This window comes from Carassius carassius, chromosome 48, assembly GCF_963082965.1.
Source record: "Carassius carassius chromosome 48, fCarCar2.1, whole genome shotgun sequence".
NCBI classification, from domain to species: domain Eukaryota; kingdom Metazoa; phylum Chordata; class Actinopteri; order Cypriniformes; family Cyprinidae; genus Carassius; species Carassius carassius.
Genome location: NC_081802.1, coordinates 14,038,736 through 14,056,072, shown reverse-complemented (window position 1 = coordinate 14,056,072; position 17,337 = coordinate 14,038,736). Strand labels below are relative to the sequence as shown.

Sequence of the window (17,337 nt, the reverse complement as noted above, 5' to 3'; positions counted from 1 at the left end):
TATATTAATATGTATCTATAACAAAATATGTATTCATTTTATATACAAGTAGTTTTGTATACATGAATGCAAACTGTGCCATTTGTTAAGTAAAAATAAAAAAAAAAAATGAAATAAAAAACACTATGTAGTGTTTTCAACTTAACTAAACTAAACTAAAGTGTTAAACCAAAACCAGAAACATGTTCCACTGGCATTGGCACTTGACAACCAGCGACTCTCACCTTTGTCTACAGTGGAGGTTTAACTGTGAAACGGGTGCAGTGTTTTTGCAATACCTTTATGTTTAAGAGGTTCTCACGGTTGTCTAAACCTCAAATGGAAAGTACATCTGCTTTGTTTGTTTACTAGACCCCCACAGTGCCAAATTAGCACTTGCAAAGTGTAAACGCATGTAAACCACATTCACAACACTTAAGCTGAAGTTTTTATTGCTGTGATTGTCCAACAAACTCTTATTCTCTTATTCAAACTCTTATGACTCTTAATCATTTCACATGAATCTGGGGTTAATCTTGGAATATATCAATAAATGAAATAATTTTACACAAATGTCATACTAGAAGTGCTGAGAGAGAGAGAGAGAGAGAGAGAGAGAGAGAGAAACTTATGAGGAAAAACAAGTGAACTTAATATGAACTATTGATGGCCTATTGCTGAAACCACAGACAACAGGGTGTTGCAAACAGTGAAATATCCCAGTGCTAACAGTATAACATTTTCTTTAATGAACTTATAATTCGGGTAAATCTTAAAACTCTTTTGCAATGGTTAATTTGTGTTAAATCCGCACCTGTGCTTCTTAAAATTTTATGTTTTTACAAATACTCCTATCTAACTTTACGAAAAATTAATGAATAATAATTTAGTCATAACTAAAATTATCCACATGATGATGACCTTTAACCAGACGATCTCATTCGGGACGATCCCTCGGGGTCAGGGACTTTTAATTCAGTGCATTACCAGGATGCTTTCTTAAAGGTCCTGTTTTTTCGCTCTTTTGAAGCTTTGATTGTGTTCACAGTGTGCAATATAACATGTGTTCATGTTTCGCGTGTAAAAAAATACAGTATTTTTCACACAATTCACCTATCTGTATACCGCTGTTTTCACTGTCATAAAAAGGGGCTGATGACTTCCTTGTTCTATGAAGTCCCTCCTTCAGAAATATGTAAGAAGTTCTGATTGTGCCAGCGGTTCCTGTGTTGTGATTCGACAGCAGCTGAGCGCACGCTGCCCTCCTGGAAACGCGATTGGACTAGTTTTGAGAAGCAAGTGGGCAGGAGCATGTGCTGGAGATGTACTTATAATCACAGGAGCGTTTTTACTGACGAGATGCGCATGAAAATCGCATTCGATTTTTTTGCACAGCCCTAACATCTAGTTAACAAAGCTGAACAGCGTTGCCCTTTGTGTAATAAGTTACAGAAACTGTTAAACGCACCAACTTAAATAATAAAATACACTTACCGGTTGTGGTCCATAAAAAACGCCTTCTCCAGACAAAGAGGGAACTGCTCCATCTTTCAAGAATAATCTTTGTGCGAATCCGGCATTAAACTGATTGAGATTGAGGAAGCTGTCCTCAGCAAAATGTGCTGCACATAGTTTTACATGTGGATTATAATTTTCGGGAACCGAGTTAAACATAAATTGTAACCATTAATCTCCAAGTACAGCGTCCCTGGGAAGCCCAAACAAAGGTGATTGGACTCCGAGATGAAAATAACAGCGTTTCGACGACATGGCTACAAACACAAATGCAACTCTTCCTCTTCTCCGTCGGAGCACAACAAGACCACACCCCCTTTTTTGTGTATTCCTGTGGGCGGAGGTTAGTCAAAAAACTGTTTTAGTGACGTCATTACTGCAGGAACTAGAGGGATGTAGTCCAAATGGGTCGTTTTTTGTAGGCGAATTCTGTTAAATAAAATATCTCGCTTGGCATTGAACTTTGAGCTTTAGAATTGTACTGATATTATTTATACTCTAACAAAAACATTACACACTAACTAAAGTTTGAAACATGGGATCACGAAGAAGGGGACCTTTAATGTCTGTGGCTGCCGGTAAGTGGAGTTCATAACAGAGCATAGTGCTTGTATACTTATATTATTAAATTATTATTATTTTACAAGACCGGCGTGAAGAGAGTATGCACAGCTGTTTTTATCATAGAATAAGGCAGGGAATATATATGAATAATTTATATAGGCTACTAAATTATATGTTAATCAGTACTGCATTATTCTCATAGTTTGTTTATTACCTGGAGACTTGAAAAACACATAAATCATATATTTTAGTAATTTTGTGGGTTAATTGTCTTTTTGGATTTTTTTCAACTCAGCTACAGTGATAGCCAGATGATTTTGTCCATATTAGGGACTTCCTGTACATTTCTACTATGAGTGTGTTTTGGACACTGGCTTTGAGTATGAATGAAACACACACTGCACGAGAGAGTTCAGTGCTCCTGATATTCACTTCTTCTCATTTTGGAAAGGAATAAATCATTAGGTCATGCAAAGACTATCAATACTGTCTCTTTAAATCTAGAAACTTCTACATAAACACACTCCTGAATGAAGTGTTGGGGATGAATTTACATTTCATAAAAATTGAATTTTAAAATGCAGACATTGTTCTACACAAAGCAATATAATCAAAGGTGTCTGTTTAAAGGATTAAAGGATTAAAGGATTTAAAGGATGTCGAGGGATCTTGCCTTTATGCTGTCTTACTAAAAATGATTACTTTGAACTTATATTATTACAGTATTATTTAAAAATCGTAGAGTAACTTAAAAATATTGATCACAACACTGATAACAAAGGCTTATACTGATTTTCTCATCCTCTGATTTATAGGCTACTTGTCAATCCTGTTTTTATTATCAATATCATTCAAAAATGAATAAATTCAGAACAGGATTATAATAGAATTCTATTTTAAATAACATATTTTTTTCAACAACTACAACAGTAAAGTTACAACAGCAGACCCACCATACCCTGTAAACACAACAACAACAACAATAATAATAATAATATTAACAATAATAATAATAATAATAATAATAATAATAATAATAATAATAATAATAATAATAATGGGCCTAATGTAATTCCATTTCTAATTCCAGATTGACTGGTTTCTAATTCCAGAGTAACTGGAGCAAATAATAATTTCTTAAACTTTTAAACTTAATTCTTTTTTTCTGTTGTTTCTTTTTGAAAACTGCGTCACAGCATCAATACAGAAGCATCCATTTCGATACACGTATCAGAAAGGAGCATAGCCCTATTTAAAGCCGAGTTCCATGTGCCCCTTACTTTAAGCACCTGCCCCTCCAAAGGTCTCTTAACAGCCCTGGTGCAGAGCCATATGTCACAGTAGCTCCAGACAGCAGTCTCAGACCAGTGTTACGGTGAAGTTTATTACATCATTAAAGTGATTGTTTACCTAAAATAAAAATTTGCTGTTAATTTACTCAGTCTCTGGCTATCCAAGATGTAGGTGACTTTTTTTTTTCTTGAGTAGAACAGTTAAGATGATTTTTAGCTAGAACCATGGTGCTTGGTGATCCATAAAATGCAAGTGGCTACCATTTTTTTTTTTTTCAGAATAAAAAATGCATTTTTTCACCAGTAAACACACCCAATCACCCGAGTACTAACCAGACACACATGTTTATCATCAGCTCATTAATCTTCTAGCACTATATAATCATACACTTCCTTCCGTCTCATTGACTAGGTTTACATGGACATCAGTAATCTAATTATTTATATTATTCTGAATAAGACAATATTACGATTAAGGTGTTTACATGAGTTGCTTTTATAATATTTCTTTCATGTTCCCGATTTACATGTTACAGTACATAGATCAAATTAATTGCACACGTCATTACATCATCACCAAGCGATGCCATCCGGTGTCCCTTTCAGAATTTCACATATAAACATATAGTTTGTCTTCATTATGATGCCATATACAGTTTAGGGTGTTTCGTTTTTAATTTACTGAAAGGTTCAAGTTCAGTTAACTATTTGTTATACTATACATGCAAACAGACGATGGTGTAGTTGAAGCCATTATTTTGTATGCTGTCAAATGGTTGACCACTGTCATGTGTGTATCCTGTCGCAAAATGCAGTGAAAAGTCCTACACAACGGTAATAATGTGATTAAGGTGTGTACATGTTTGAAGTACATGTCGCACTTCAATAATGCGACTAAAATAGAAATACTCCACGTGTTTTAATTAGATTAGTGTTTACTTCGATTATTACTTTAGCCGTATTAAGATATTCAAAAATCTCTGTTTACATGGTAGATTCTTAATCAGAGTATTGTCTTAATTGCATTAAAATCGGAGTATTGTTGTCAGTGTAAACATACTGATTGTCTGGTCTCCACTGTGGATTACGGACTCTCTCCTCATGCACACTTACTTGCTCTAAGGCAGGGATAGGCAACTTCGGCATCGGGAGTGCCGCTGTCCTGCAGAGTTTATCTCTAACCCTAACCAAATACCTGAACAAGCTACAGTAATCAAGATCTTCTAGATTACTAAGGCTAAAGACAAGTGAGGGTTTTTTTTCAGGGTTGGAGCTAAACTCTGCAGGACATCAGCACTCCAAGACCGACGTTGCCTACCCCTGCTCTAAGGTCTTCTCAATTTCAAGCCTCTTCTCGGCTCTACTTGCCTTCATCCAGTTCCAGGACTCCTTCTCTTAACTATATCTGTGTCTCTGAGTCTGGTACAGTACCCATGGTTTTTAACGGTACACTGATTTCTTATGAAGCTGCCAGAGCTGGCAGAGGAATTTGATAAAGGTATTTCCTTTTCTAATTCCCCTGTGGTCTTGAGTGAACTGCTTGGATGTGGATGCATTCTCTTTCTCAACATCTGATCAAGCAGATGTTGGTATCCAGCCAGGAATAGCGGAAGGACGACAAAGTGATGAGGTCCTCCCAGCCCTCCTGCCCCACATATAAGACCTTCCGCGGAAGAGCAAGAAGCAGCAAATCGCTTATGGTAGATTATATGAGTGATTTATGTCTGATCAAAACCATACTGGGTTACCAGTATGGTTACCAGGGAGCCGGAGCCTGCTGCCATCCGAGATGGAATCGGGAGGAGCAGGGAACGGGCGACTCCTGCCGGCTGCCCGAACACACAGGAGCCGTCGCCGTCCACCGGGTGGCAGAGGAGTGTCGTGCCATCCACCGAGGGCCGTCCAGTGCCACCGCCAGGCACCGCAGAGGAGTACACCCAGCTGGTGGAGGGCCGAGCTGCAGTGCGTCTGGGAACCGGAATTTAATTTTTTTTCTCCTCTCTCGTCTCTCTCATCTCTGTCGCTGCTCATCCTTCCATCTCCTTTTCTCTTGCTGTCTGTCCTACCCCCAGGTTGCCGCCGGTCACCGTAAGTGGAGGGAGGGAGGGGGGGAGTAGAGCGCAGTCTCGTGGGTACCCTCCCGGCCTGTGAGGGGCGATGGGGGTATGTGACGAGTGGGGCGGGGCCAAGAGCCGTGGGAACGGAGCGAGGCCGGTGGAGTGATTGGAAATGAACGACATGTGCGACACTCACCCGTCTCACGGAGGAGATTGGAAGGATGGAAAGATACAAAAGAGGAGCGACGAAAGAGAAAGACAAGAGAGGACAGGGCCTGGGATTTATTTTGTGTTTGGTTTTTATTTGTCAGCTAAAACTCTATAGGTAAAAAAAGAAGCCATATCTAAACATAATCCAGAAGCGCAGGCGTTTTCTCTGGAAAACTGTTCTGTGGTCAGACGAATCAAAATTTGAAATTCATTTTGGAAAACTGGGATGCCATGTCATCTGGACTAAAGAGGACAAGGACAACCCAAGTTGTTATCAGCGCTCAGTACAGAAGCCTGCATCTCTGATGGTATGGGGTTGCATGAGTGTGTGTGGCATGGGCAGCTTACACATCTGGAAAGGCACCATTAATGCTGAAAGGTATATCCAAGTTCTAGTACAACATATGCTCTTAACCAGATGTCGTCTCTTTCAGGGAAGACCTTGCATTTTCCAACATGACAATGCCAGACCAGATACTGTTTCAATTACAACATCATGGCTGCGTAGAAGAACGATCAAGGTACTGAAATGGCCAGCCTGCAGTCCAGGTCTTTCACCCATAGAAAACATTTGGCACATCATAAAGAGGAAGATGCGACAAAGAAGACTTAAGACAGTTGAGCAACTAGAAGCCTGTATTAGACAAAAATGGGACAACATTCCTATTCCTAAACTTGTGCAACTTGTCTCCTCAGTCCCCAGACGTTTGCAGACTGTTATAAAAAGAAGAGGGGATGCCACACAGTGGTAAACATGGCCTTATCCCAATTTTTTTGAGATGTGTTGATGCCATGAAATTTAAAATTTACTTATTTTTCCCTTAAAATGAAACATTTTCTCAGTTTAAACATTTGATGTGTCATCTGTGTTGTATTCTGAATGAAACATGAAATTTGAAACTTCCACATCATTGCATTCTGTTTTTATTCACAATTTGTACAGTGTCCCAACTTTTTGGGAATCGGGTTCGTACTGTATATTAGGATGCATCTCATGACTGAGGCTGGCCGTCGTATCAGGGGAGAAGAGCCTGGTGAGAGAGGTAAAGAAAAACTGAGCTCCAGAGATGCAGTCGGGAGATGGGAGAAAGTTGTAGAAAGTCAACCATCACTGCAGCCCTCCACCAGTCGGGGCTTTATGGCAGAGTGGCCCGACAGAAGCCTCTCCTCAGTGCAAGACACATGAAAGCCCCTTATGGAGATTTCTAAAAAACATCTGAAGAACTCTGGTCTGATAAGACCAAGATATAACTTTTTGGCCTTAATTCTAAGCTGTATGTGTGGAGAAAACCAGGCACTGCTCATCACCTGTCCAATACAGTCCCAGCAGTGAAGCATGGTGGTGACAGCATCATGCTGTGGGGGTGTTTTTCAGCTGCAGGGACAGGACGACTGGTTGCAATCAAGGGAAAGATGAATGCAGCCAAGTACAGGGATATTCTGGACGAAAACCTTCTCCAGAGTGCTCAGGACCTCATACTGGGCCGAAGGTTCACCTTCCAACAAGACAATGACCCTAAGCACACAGCTAAAATAATGAAGGAGTGGCTTCACAGCAACTCCGTGACTCTTAGTGATTGGCCCAGCCAGAGCCCTGACCTAAACCCAATTGAGCATCTCTGGAGAGACTTGAAAATGGCTGTCCACCAACATTTACCATCCAACCTGACAGAACTGGAGAGGATCTGCAAGGAGGAATGGCAGAGGATCCCCAAATCCAGGTGTGAAAAACTTGTTGCATCTTTCCCAAAAAGACTCATGGCTGTATTAGATCAAAAGGGTGCTTCTACTAAATACTGAGCAAAGGGTCTGAATACTTAGGACCAAGTGATATTTCAGTTTTTCTTTTTGAATAAATGTGCAAAAATGTCAACAATTATGTGTTTTTCTGTCAATATGGGGTGCTGTGTGTACATTAATGAGGAAAAAAATGAACTTGTGTGTGTGTGTGTGTGTGTGTGTGTGTGTGTGTGTGTGTGTGTGTGTGTGTGTGTGTGTGTGTAGCCCTTGAGACTATTTTATCCCCTCAGGAAGCCCTCACTCACAAAAAGTTTGGAGAACCCATAGACCGTAAAAGAAATGGACACAGCTACCCCATTAGAACTCAGACAAGTGAAGCCCATTTTTAGCGATTTTTAGCACTTCCGTTTCTGACACGCAGACTCAAACTAAGCTTGATGACGTCAGCAACCTGTCTGACAGATGTAAATCTTCTAGTAGCTTTGCGTGCAAACTGCCATCGTTAATCTTGCAGAGACGGCGAGCTTGAGCGGGGAGTTCTTTGGCGTAGGTGAGCAGGAGTAAGTATTCTGATTAATTATTTTGTACAGTATTTTAAAATGTAATGCCAGTACGCCATATTAAGTTAATTGCCTGCGAGATTCTCCTCCTGTCTGTACGGTAATTTCTCTACTGTGCGACAGAGAGTCGAGTGGTTATGAGGCAATCGTTAGCCTATTTTTACAAAAACTGTTTCTACAGGGCCATAATGTAACATAGAAGGTAATGGAGCCCACGATAGATTGTCGTGTATCTTTAGATGGAGTCTTTAAATGCCTCAGATGTAAAGTTATTCGCTGTCAAAGTGACACCAAAATTAATGGGAGTCAATGGGATGCTAACGCAAGTGAAGTTCTGCTACAAGATGGCGGCACGCGGCCGACTTCAACTTCCGGTCGACTTCCTTCCCGCCTGGGAGAACCCTGTTCTAGAGCTTCTCTGCTGCCCTCTGCAGGTCATTCGTCATAGTTCGGAATGAGCTATCAGTAAAAAAAGTTTAGTGTCTACATCATCCTCGTCCTCAATAAAAAAAAAATATAATTCTCTTTCTCACAGACTAGATCAAAACAAAAACAATTTTATTAGCTAATTACTTAATTCAAGTAGTTAGTAGTATATTCTCTAAAAACACATCTTAGTGTCATTACCTTAGGTATTTTACTGGAAAACAAGGCAAAAATAATGTATATGTGTCATACAAGGTGGCAAAGAGCATTTGCGACTTTTCCCTGAAGGTTATTTACAGAACATGTGAATTAATTAATTAATTAATTTATTTATTTGCAGAACAAACAGCACATTTCCTCAGTCAACATCCTTGTTGGTCCTGAATCAACACCCCTGTCGACCAATCACATTTAGAGCTACAGGCTTGCATTTTTAGCCATCCCTTCTTGAACTTCCTGTGGGATTTTAGAATAGACATTTATGATTTGTGAATAAAATAAAGACATTTGAAGTCTTTTTGAAACTTTCATGTTTTGTTCTACATGAATTGATAAACATTAATTAATCTACACTAATAACTGAGTAATGCAGATAATGCTTTGTTAAAGGATATAGACAAAGACACCATCTACTCATTATTGTGGTGTGGTTAGTGCAGAGCTGGCCTTGCTTTTCATTTGATTGAATGATTATTTAAATGATTATTTATTTTGTTAAAGTTTTATGAAATAATTTCACTAGACACCATTTTTTTTATGATACATTTGTACTGAATCAAAAAACACAGAATCCATAAGAAATCAAACTGAAAACAGAGAGTGTAGGGGGAAATAAAATGCATTTACTGGGGCCCTAAATTAAAACATAGCTCCTTTATGGAATTTAATTTTGAATAAAAATGTTTACAAACTAACAAACATTTGGAAAGCAGACATGACAGTTGCATTTCCTTAAAGTGGTTAAACTTGTTGACAGTAAATTTCCAAATCAGCACCTAACCACCCTTGTGGGTTTGTTACTGTTACAATTAAACACCGTAAAAGGGTAGAAACATGTCAGCTAGATAGTGATATGAAAAATATACTGGAGGCTGGGGCGTAGTTTATGGGGGGGATGGGGGGGAGGTAACCCCCCCAATATTCAAATCCATCAGTTACAACCCCCCCAATATTTCAACATGAAAATCACAGTAGATCAAATGAAAAATATAATATGAAAAAATAGAATTCATTTATTTTGTAAAAACAATTTTGTTCCTAATCAAATATGAGTATGTCATAATAAATCAGACAAAAAATACTCCCCCTCTATTGAACCGATTGGTAACGCCCAACCAATGAGTCGCACTTTCACCAAAACAAGCGAGTGGTGTTTGAATGGGAGAGCACACGGTTAATGTTAACGCCAAAAATGAAGAAAGCGCTGCACAGCGGACTATGTTTAACTGCTGGTCAGAGAGGGATGCAAAAAAAATTAAAGCATGTACTGAGAATGAGGTATGAGAATATTGTGTAATAGTTAGTACACACCACATATATTTTAGCTAGCTAATCCATTGCAATGTATTTAGCTATAACTATCAGTATAACAAGTTACCAAAGCAGCTGTCTGTTTTGCTAGTATATTTTTCAATAGTGTCTGTAATTATCAACGACAAAAGTATTCACATCGGTGTTTGTTTTCTTACTAAATTAATCTGACTTTTGAACGAATTGGATGAATTAACGATTTAAGTGGCTAACTCATTAAAACAGTGAAACACTGCCGCCTACTGGCGGTTTCAATACTTAATTTCTTTCTTTTGATAATCTCTACTATGTTAGAATTTTATTAATGATGATTATACACAAATTTCATAACGTTATGAGGTGTATAATCTCTTAACATGTTTTTATAACAGATTCGAGGTAAATATAGCTGCAGGGTAGAAAAGTCAGCAGAGGGAGAGGAGGAGCAGGTGATCAGGTAAAGAAGATGCCATTCAATCAATAAAATAAAATAAAATAGGAAACAGTATAGAAAAACAGCAGTTTTGTAAAGTTAGGCTATACATTAATGCCTTTAATGTTTTAAAGATGTGTTTCCCTTTAGAAAAAAAATTAAAATGCATTAAGGTGGAATGTAAAAATCTTAAAATAAATGTCTAAATGTTGTCTCTTTCATATTTGTATATGTTGAATTTTTAATCAGTTAAAGAATGTTGCCAGATAGATAGATAGATAGATAGGAAGAAATAAATTATCCAATAACAATACACATAAAAAATTTTTTTGAAAAAAATAACGGGCAGCATACAACGTTCAACCCCCCCAATGTTCAAACCAAATCTACGCCCTTGACTGGAGGCCAAAATCGCTGGTGGTGGCTGCCAATTTTTTTCAAAAATGCTGGCAGGGAAAGAGTTAAAGGTGCACTGTGTACATTTTAGCGACATCTAGCGGTGAGGTTGTGAATTGCAACCAACGGCTCAGTCCCACGCTCATCCCTTTACGGTGGCCGACGCAGGTAAAGACAGCGGAGAGCAATGAGATTCTTTACAAAGGTAAATCAAGGAATCATATTTACTTAATTATAAAATACATTGATGGTATTGCGAATGCATTGGTACAGTTGTGAGACTCTTTAAAACTTACCTGATTATCATGGACACAACCAGCTGGTGATCATTCAAATAGCCCAACATGGAACCCAATCAAGCCCACATCATGCCTAAATTGACCTCACAGTGCAATGTTGTCTGTGGTGGCCAAATGTTTTCAATATGCGGTATGTTTTATATGACTATATTGACTATTTGACTTATTTTTCAACAGAGTATCAAACTCCTAGGCTTAACCACAAGATAGTAATTTATCTTTCTCAGATTTACTTCAATATATTCAAGACCTCTGACCTTCTACTGAATTTTAAATTTTATTAATATTAAACATAATTCTGACTTATATCTGAAAACCATTTATCTGTCATGTCTAGACTTTAATTAATCAATAACAGACATGGCAACAGCTTAGTTTTCTTTCTCAATTCTTTCGTTTGACCACAAAGTATTGAGCTAGTTCACTGAATAATTAAGTCTGATATCTAATAATAAAAATAAGATGGTCTTTTCAGCAGGCATGCTTGTGAAGTTTGATCCAATAATGAAATGATGAAATGAACAGCAGTATATTTAATAAATGAGTAAATGTACTCAGACTTACATGATTATGTGATTGAAGCTTCCTGCCATAAACCTCTTTGGGAAAACACATCGTGTTCTTCAAGTCAAACGTTTCTCTTATATATCCCTGCTGGGAGAGAGAGAGAGATTTCAATACAACAAGGAAACACAGCCTGGCTTTTGCACAAATTTGCCTTTCAAATAGATTTAAATAATTCATTATTAAAAACTTGTTCTACAACAAGAAATTACCTGTATTCTTTTTCATATAGCTGAGCTCAATCCCTAAAGGTGTTTTCTCTTGTTTTGATCCTGACAGATTGTTCAGCTGCTGTGAGACTCAAAGATAATATTTACTGACGTAATCTTGGGAGGAGGAACTCATAGAGACTGAGGGCATCTGTCAGAGATGAGCAGGCGAGTGGACAATTACAGTCTGTTTTGTGGTCATCAGATCACCAAGACATCCTCATTCTGATCTACAAAGAAACTAAAAGAGAGAGAGAAAGTAAAAGTCTCAAACACACAGCCTTGTCTTGAAATTACCTTCATGCTTTGTTTGTTTATAGGATACAGTATCAGCATGCAGGTTTAGTTGCTAGTTTTAAAGCAGATGAACTTTCTGAATTCAAATATCCAGTTTTTAAATGTTTTAAAAGCACTTTTTCTTGGTTATTTAATCATTAGGAAACATTCTCATTCACAATCCTTCAAACATAATGGGAATTTTATTTCTGAATCAAGTAACATTTCAACATCAAACTAAATGTTTCAGGTACAAACACTTCATGAACAATGCTAACATTTTGTGAAACGGAAACGTTTTAAAGACCAGGTGACTTTGTAACAATGTTACTGGAAGAATTATTGTTTTTAACCTTTTTCATTGTACAGCTAATATAAAAATATTTGTAAACTGAAACATCTTTATTTGTATTTAGAATATCAGTCAATCTGACACACTTTGTGTTGATTTACACAAATTTTTATGTTTTTTATTAACAGATCTAAATGTAATAGTTGCTCTTTGCTCAGTAAATATCATGACAAAAACTAAAAACATGAGCTCACTGAAATATGAAAACAAACTGTTGTTGTGTCTGGATGTTTTTTTGATTAACATCTCACTGTCCTTCCAGCTTCAGAATGAAGAGATCAGATGAGATGTGATCATGATCGGGCTGAAAAATGTCAAAGGCAAAGACGACATCTACAGTAGCAGAGTTATGGGATTTGAGCAATGTGGAGCTGCTTGTTTGCAAATGTCTCATGACATCATGGAACACGAAGATATCATTATCACAAAAATACATAAATAAATAAATGAGAGGTCTAAAGAATTTTCAACTGGGGTTTGTGTTTTTTCTTGATGTCACCATTGTTGAGATTCATGTGTTGCTGTTTGATGTCTGTGTGTCGAAATAATATAACAATTCAAAACTTTTTCTGTATAGAACACATTTTAAAAAGTCTTTCATTCCTGATTGGTGCAACACTACTGGCTTTCATGCCGCTGTATCAGAGGGTTGGTGAACCTAAATTAATGGAGCAACAAACTTATGATCAGTATTTAGGATTCAGATGAGATCATTGAATTAGACCACTTCATCATGCTTATATTAGAATCACCTGATCACATTCTGTCTTGGATTGCTTTTTTTGTTTTGTTTTTTACTACTGCAAACCTGTTTTATAAACAGATTCAGCAGCCAGAGAAAAAAAATATTCAAGTCAAGGTCAGATGAACACTAAGCACTGAAAGCAGAAGAGCGTCCAAGTGCCATCATTCAGTGTGGGCCAGATCTGGAACTAAACAATGTTGCTGTCAGGGATTATTTCTATCTTTCCGACAACAAAGCATGTGAACGTGATGAGCTGGTTATCATGGCTTCAGAAATGGGAAGTTGGAAATTTCTGATAGCATGTACAAGACAGTTTTTTTTATTATTCCATTCATTCACCTGACACCTGAGATCAAATAGTATTTGAAGTGATATTATGTATGAACATTTTTGGCTTTCTCTCTATACTGGCATCAGGCAAAACTAGAAGTGTATATACATACACTTGTTAGACTGGAAATCTAACATGGCCACTATATGCATCTACCCCATTAGAGATGTGTGTACCTTAAAAAAAAAAAATGTTGGTATCTATTATAGCATCTTAATTGCTCAAGGCTTAAATGTTGTAATTGTTGTTAAGACATATTGCCTTTTTTACTTAATGCCTTGAGTAAGTGTAGAGGAAGTGAACCTTTAATATTACTTTCTGTGACAAGAGTACATTTTTAGCATATAATCTGTGGAATTCAGAAGACAAACCTTCAGTCCATTCTTGGAAATGTGTTGAGTTTAAGATGACTGATAGCATCAGTAATGTTCTCCAAAAAGGGTTAGATCACACATGCACGTATGTCCCACTAATTGCAGAACTACTGTAAAAAAAAATGTTGTTCAAAAGAGTCACCAAGTAACTATGGCTTGCGGAAAGTAGAGCAATAAATTGCAACACTGTATTGTAGAAGAGATGATAATAACTTCAAGACTTTAGTTTGAGGCATTAAGATGCTCTTTAAAGTGACGTGACATTTAGCCAAGTATGGTAATCAATACTCAGAATTCATGCTCTGCATTTAACCCATCCAAAGTGCACACACACAGCAGTGAACACACACACCGTGGAAACACACCCGGAGCAGTGGGCATCAATTATGCTGCGGCATCCAGGCAGCAGTTGTGGTTCAGTGCCTTGCTCAAGGGCTCGTGGTATTGCCGGCCCGAGACTCAAACCCACAACCCTAGGGTTAGGAATCAAACTCTCTAACCAATAGGCCACGACTTTTTGACTTTTTACAATTCACAGCCTGACTTCAAAAGAAGTGAAGAAGACTTCAAAATGAACTTTTAAACTGTATATTTGGCATCTCCAAGAAAGATGTTAGTCATATTAAGACTTTTAAACAGGTTGAGTTTAGAAAGATAAACATTTTAACCCAACAGACATTAAGATTTCATCTTAATTTATTTGCTATAGTGATCTGAGTGTATGCTGCTCTAAGACCAATATTTGGAGCTTTTCCAAGCCCTGCACTTAGTTTGACTGTATACTGCGCCATTTTATTTAGTACTTCAAAAATATACAGTAGTTTCATCCATTAAGAGTAACCTGTTTGTCACAGCCTTTCAGTTACTTTGTCTTAGTTCTAGCTTCGCGCCACATATTAGTTATCATTGCTATTCATGTAATTGTCACAACTGTTTGTCTTTAATTCTATCATTTGCCCTATATTTAAGTTGTTCTAGTTAATCATTTGTTTATGGGTAGTTCACACTCTTTAATGAACGTGAGTTGTATTTTTAATCAGCTTTCATTATCTTCATCTTCTGACCTTCTGGGACACCATGTAATTAACCTGTGTCCATATAGCAGTTAGCTTCCATGCTACCTTAATATTAGCATGTGTTTTTGATGATCTGATATTTGCCTCAAAATTCACTAAAGCTTACCTGTGTGCTATTGTACAATTTAGTTTTTCAAAGTGACCACTCAAATTAAAATGTAAAAGTTTAACAACGTGAAAGATTTCAACAAGAGGAAAATTTTTTGTTTTGTTCAAGGAATTTTATTTTTGTTTAGCCTTCTCTGTTAGACCGAATCAAGTATAGAAGATGAATAAATCGTTGAAGAAAACAATTTTGAAATAAAGTCTAACAGCAGTAAAACTTGAAAACAGAGGAGGTCTAATAGCTCAGATGAAGTCTAGGCAGATGCAATAGTCTGAAAATTTTTCTCGATTTTACATGAAAAATATATTTAAGAAAATCATTGCACTGCTCTGTGGTTAGGTAATTAAGCCTAGTGATTGGTTGGGTTAGATTATTAATTGTATATTAAACAATACTCATGGATTAGAAACCCCACTATTAATGATTGTTAAATAAAACATTTTGCAATTTTAAAGAATTCTGGTGCTCACTCAGATGCCGGTCATACATAAATTTGTGAACTGTTGGACAGATTTCCTATATTGTTGCTCCAACTGCCTATGAGCTGCCTTTAGCTCACGTAGTACAGATGTTGTCACGATCATCATACGAACTTCAGTAGAGGGCACTCCACTCAGGACCATTCCACCCATCAACCACCAGATGTCACCATATCATCACTTGGACACTAGCACCTCTCATACTGTTGCACCCCACCCGAACTACATCTCCCATGAGTCACTGCATCACTATCACCTTGCCACACCTACACCTCATTCATCAGCTAATCTCCTTTGCACACCTGCACCTCATTTACACACACATATAAGCAGCACTCACACACAGACACTTGGCAAGAAGAGAGGAAAGGACGGTGGTTTTACAAAATTCAGAGGAGAGTGGGAGAAATGAGATGTGCAAGAAGGAAAAGGAGAGAAGAGACTATTATATCTAGACTTAAATTTGTGCACACAGGGTTAAACTGCACTTTATTTAAAATAGGTAAGTATAACACTGGAAGATGTGAATACTGTGGGGAAACAAGAGACAACAGAACACATCATGGTGCACTGTAAGAAATATGAGGGAAAAAGATGGGAAATGATCTGAAACCTTAGAATGGAAAAAATAAATTTTGATTTAGTAGAAATTCTTAGAAAAAACTCAAGAGATTAATGCTATGGAATCGTTTTTCATTATCTTAGAATAATCAATATGACTGAAAAGATTTGAGTCTTAATTTTTGTTTTGTTGATTCAATTTAGTTTTATTTTGTTTTGAATAAAATTAGTCATTCAGATCCACACTCCATACCAGTTGTTGGCGGTAATGCACCTTTTCGTTGTGTGCCAACCGCCAAGAAAAACTCCAGAAAAGAAGAAAAAAGAAGACACTTGCCGAAGTCTTGTTTAGCCCCGTATAGCATTTCTGAGCGTTTTCCCTGTGTTTTTCCCGTGTCTGACCTTTTGGATTGTGTATTTTGACTCTGATTCTCTGCTGCCTGCCCCGACTTCTGCTTGTTTCTCTTTTTGATTCTGGATATCCCTGACATACCTGACGCCATTCCTGAATTCTGCCTTCATGGCTGACCATTCTTAAATAAAGCAAGCAATTGGGTCCGAACGACTCTGACTCCCTTCATAACAGATGTATACCATGGAGAAGATCTCTTAAAAGAAACAACATGTTTCTTCATGGGGGCATCTCATCCAAAATAGATGTAAAGGCAGCATTATATTAGTCAATGGAGGTCACAAATGGTAGTTCACCGATAGTATATACAAAAGTGTCTAGGTCAATATCTCGCTTTTTCTAAAATGAATTACATGCTCCTTGGTTGTCTGCAGAGGAGGTGGAAACACATTAAAATTAACAAGTTTGTGATCACTTATACATCAGTACGCTCAATCTAGTCAATAGTCACACCTTTAGCACAAACCAAGTCTAATGTATGACCATACTTATGTGTTGGAAAATTGACATCTTTAGTAAGATTAAAACATTCTAATATTTCCATAAAACAAACTGTATTGCAATGTTGATTGTCCATATGGATATTAAAATCACCAGTTAAAACAACAGCTGAACAAATTGCACTGACAAGTGTCAAAAGCTCAGTAAATTCAGAGAAAAACAAAGTATGATGTTTTGGAGTACGGTAAATATTTAAGACAAGAATTGGTGAATAGATATTCTATTGGAATGGCAAACAGTCAAATGAAGAAAAGCAAGGTAGTTTAACTTCAGAGATGGAGACATCAGATCTATAATTAACAGCAAGACCGCCATCTTTACCAGTGGTTTGTGGTTGATCAGTGTAAGTGAAGCCTGGTAAGACACACATA

The 17,337-nt window shown here is 37.4% G+C and overlaps 1 protein-coding gene and 1 long non-coding RNA gene across 4 annotated transcripts in view; both read right to left on the bottom strand.

Annotated features, from left to right (window-relative positions):
- Positions 1 to 17,337, bottom strand: part of LOC132131520 (CD276 antigen homolog) — a 440,273-nt gene that overhangs the window by 243,616 nt on the left and 179,320 nt on the right. The window lies entirely within an intron of this gene.
- LOC132131525 (uncharacterized) overlaps positions 1 to 17,337 on the bottom strand; it is a 187,221-nt gene that overhangs the window by 93,463 nt on the left and 76,421 nt on the right. For 2 of the 3 annotated variants that reach the window (XR_009428884.1, XR_009428885.1), the window contains exon 5: positions 11,787 to 11,994. The exons of the other annotated variant lie outside the window; for it this stretch is intronic. This is a non-coding gene — a long non-coding RNA (uncharacterized LOC132131525). Of the gene's footprint in view, positions 1 to 11,786; positions 11,995 to 17,337 lie in introns of those variants that run through there. 3 annotated transcript variants of the gene reach the window in all.